The sequence below is a fragment of the Octopus bimaculoides genome, chromosome 11, assembly GCF_001194135.2.
Source record: "Octopus bimaculoides isolate UCB-OBI-ISO-001 chromosome 11, ASM119413v2, whole genome shotgun sequence".
In the NCBI taxonomy this organism is placed as follows: Eukaryota; Metazoa; Mollusca; class Cephalopoda; order Octopoda; family Octopodidae; genus Octopus; species Octopus bimaculoides.
Window position 1 is genome coordinate 70,349,737 of NC_068991.1, and position 3,782 is coordinate 70,353,518.

Sequence of the window (3,782 nt, forward strand, 5' to 3'; positions counted from 1 at the left end):
CCTCCAACCAGGCTTTCGTGATACGCTGAAAACCAGAAACTTCTGTATCCCTCGTATTAACATATATATATTCTTTTATTCTTTTACTTGCTTCAGTCGTTTGACTGCGGCCATGCTGTAGCACCGCCTTTAGTTGAGCAAATTGACCCGAGGACTTATTCTCTGTAAGCCTAGTACTTATTCTATCAGTTTCTTTTGCCGAACTGGGAGGAGGAGGAGGAGGAGGAGGAGGAGGAGGGCGATGACGTAGATGATAGTGATGATGATAATTATGATGGCGACGATGACGGTGATGATGACAAGGATTACGGTAATGTTGATGACGACCATAAATCGATGATCATGGTGACGATGCCAATGGTGACAATGATGCTGACGAGGACCCAGGATAACAATGATGACGACGACGATGATGACGACGTCATCGATAATGATGGTGATAACAATGGTGATGCTGTGCTGATGAGGATTAAGATCATGATCATGATGATGGTGATGATGAAGATCTGGATGACGACGATGAGAATGCACTGGAGTGAGGTGAGCCATTGTTGTGCCTGCTGCTATGTTATTACTGTTTATTTTTCTCTTTTATTCGTGTGTTTGTTGTTGTTATTTGTGTTGTTGTTGAAGTTTTGGTTGCCAGTGGGATTGGTTTTGGCAGCAGCAGCAACAGTAGCAGCAGCAGCAGCAGTAGTAGTAGTAGTAGTAGTAGTAGTAGTTGTAGTAGTAGTAGTAGAAGTAGTAGTAGTAGTAGTAGTAGTTTTAGTAGTAGTTAGTAGTAGTAGTAGTAGTAGTAGTAGTAGTAGTAGTTTTAGTAGTAGTTAGTAGTAGTAGTAGTAGTAGTAGTAGTAGTAGTAGTAGTAGTAGTAGTAGTAGTTAGTAGTAGTAGTAGTAGTAGTAGTAGTAGTAGTAGTAGTAGTAGTTGTTGTTGTTGCTATTGATGTTGCTAACATTATTTGCGTCGGTACACAAAAATGACCCGATCTCTTTTATTGATGTTGATGTTGCAGTCAATATGTTTGATCCTATTGATGTTGTTGTTGTTGTTATTCACTTTATTGTTCCCACCGCTGCTGCTGCTGCTATTATTGTCGTCGTTGTTGTTTTTGTTGTTGTTGTTGTTGTTGTTGTTGTTGTTTAGCCCTTGGTCATTGCTAATCCCGCTCTCTAATGATCAAACACATTCCAACTTCGGAGAGGTCATCCGATTCGGCGCTACGGAGCACCCTGAACTACATCACTCTAAGACGGCAACGTGTGATCAGAGTGAGACTTGCTGCTATTTGTAGCAGGTCAATAAAACGTCTAGAGTCATGTCGTTATATCAGCCATGAACATTACTATATTTTTTGAGAGCTTTTCCTTTGTATTTTTACAATTCTTATTTAGATATCACCGGAGGTTTTTTTTTTTTTTTTTTTGTAGCTATGGTTACTCCTACTGTTATCGTCATGTATATGGCTGTGTTGTCCATCATGCCATTATAGCCATTGTTTAGGCAATACACTTCCTGTCGTTTTTGTTGCTATGACTTTCACAACTAATTCTGTGGTTACCCTTCTCGTTATATTACCTATACCCTTTACCAAGGCGGCGAGCTGGCAGAATCATTAGAACGCCGAGCGAAGTGCTTAGCAGTATTTCGTCTGTAGATATTTTCTGAGTTCAAATTCTGCCGAGATCGATTTTGCCTAAAATTTTTTGGGCTCGATAAATTAAGTACCAGTTGCTTACTTGAGTCGTCTGGCCCCCTCCTCCAAAATTTGTGCCTAAATTAGAAAGGTTTATTAATATTAACATTAACGCGATAGATTGTTAAAATTCTTAGAACTCCGGAAAGAATAACTAATAATATTTCTTCCAACTCCTTAGATTTCAAATTTAAAATCTCGAGGTGTCAACTTCGCCCCTCATCCTTCTGAAATCGGTAAAATGCCGTATAGTTAAGCAGCTGGGTTCTCTTAATATTTTGCATGTCCAAATTATATTCTTAAGCTTGTCCTGAACTTCCATGCTTCTTTTCAGACTTTAGTTTAGTTTTTATTTTTCATAAGTTCTGAATTGTTTAAGGCTTTTCTTTCATAAGACCAAAATTCCACTTGTGTTTGAAAAGACTTTGGGAATGTGTATCATATACGATACATGGACACCAGGGAAATATGTCCTGTCTATCACATGTGAAGTAGAGGCGAAATGGCCCAGTGGTTAGGGCAGCGGACTCGCGGTCATAGGATCGCGGTTTCGATTCCCAGACCGGGCGTTAGGAGTGTTTATTGAGCGAAAACACCTAAAAGCTCCACGAGGCTCCGACAGGGGCTGGTAGCGAACCCTACTGTACTCTTTCACCACAACTTTCTCTCACTCTTACTTCCTGTTTCTGTTGTGTCCGTAATTCAAAGGGTCAGCCTTGTCACACTGTGTCACGCTGAATATCCCCGAGAACTACGTTAAGGGTACACGTGTCTGTGGAGTGCTCAGCCACTTGCACGTTAATTTCACGAGCAGGCTGTTCCGTTGATCGGATCAACTGGAACCCTCGACGTCGTAAGCGACGGAGTGCCAACAATCACATGTGATGCTGTTGTGGTGATAGATATTAACAACCCTGTGTGATTAAGAGGTGAACTTATCGAGGTGAACTCTTATAAAGACTAACGTGTCTCGTCGAGACGAGAAGAAGGCGTTGAAATCTCGCGTGTTGGTAGTCGAAAGTTACGTGTGTGAAATACACTGCTTTACCCCCACTTCGTTAAAATCATCCATCCGCAACCAAGGATATAAAAGGTACAAAGAACAGATCAAGGATTAATCGATTGCTTTTACACCCAAATTTCTGGTCATGTGGTCAAGTTAGAAACAATTATTAATATCCAACCGGCAAAGAAAATGAGGATGGAAGTAGAGATTATGTTGTCAGTTGGATTTATTAAAAGATTTTTGCAACAGTTCGTAAGTTTCCTATTACAGTCGGAATGATGAGAAATTTAAGGCAAATCGACATTCTTTGAAATTCGTATTTTAGGTTCTGTAATGTTTCGGTTTTCCCATATTCTTCACTTCTAGTCTTCCGCCAAGAAGGCAAGTAACATCGATTATGCATCAGACTGTTTCTTCTGTATTGAATACAACAATATTTGGACGCAAGTATTCTATATGAAGTTTTGTATCCCATAGTAACTCTATATGGTCATTTTCAAGGTTGCGCTCTGTTATATTGCTATACAATTTTCCATAAGTTCAAATCTATATTTTATACAGATTTGCTAATGTATGATTGAAGCAGTATTGTCTTGTTTCCAGTTCATATGAACCCTCTGAGCAATTGTTTTACCCAGAGACTACATTCATAACCATATGTTCTCTTCTCCAATACGTTCTACATTCAAACAAGATGTCTGCCTCATCTACGTCCTTCCTGTTGATCTTGCGCAACTTGTTTTAAGCCTTCTTTCTCTTCCTTTAACATTCTCTTCTTCAGTTTTTGAATTGCTTCCGATCTCGATACCCTTCAATACTTACTCTTTACTCTTTTACTCTTTTACTTGTTTCAGTCATTTGACTGCGGCCATGCTGGAGCACCGCCTTTAGTCGAGCAAATCGATGCCCAGGACTTATTCTTTGTAAGCCTAGTACTTATTCTATCGCTCTCTTTTTGCCAAACCGCTAAGTTACGGGGACGTAAACAAACCAGCATCGGTTGTCAAGCGATGTTGGGGGGACAAACACACACACACAAACACACACACACACACACACACACACACACACACACACACACA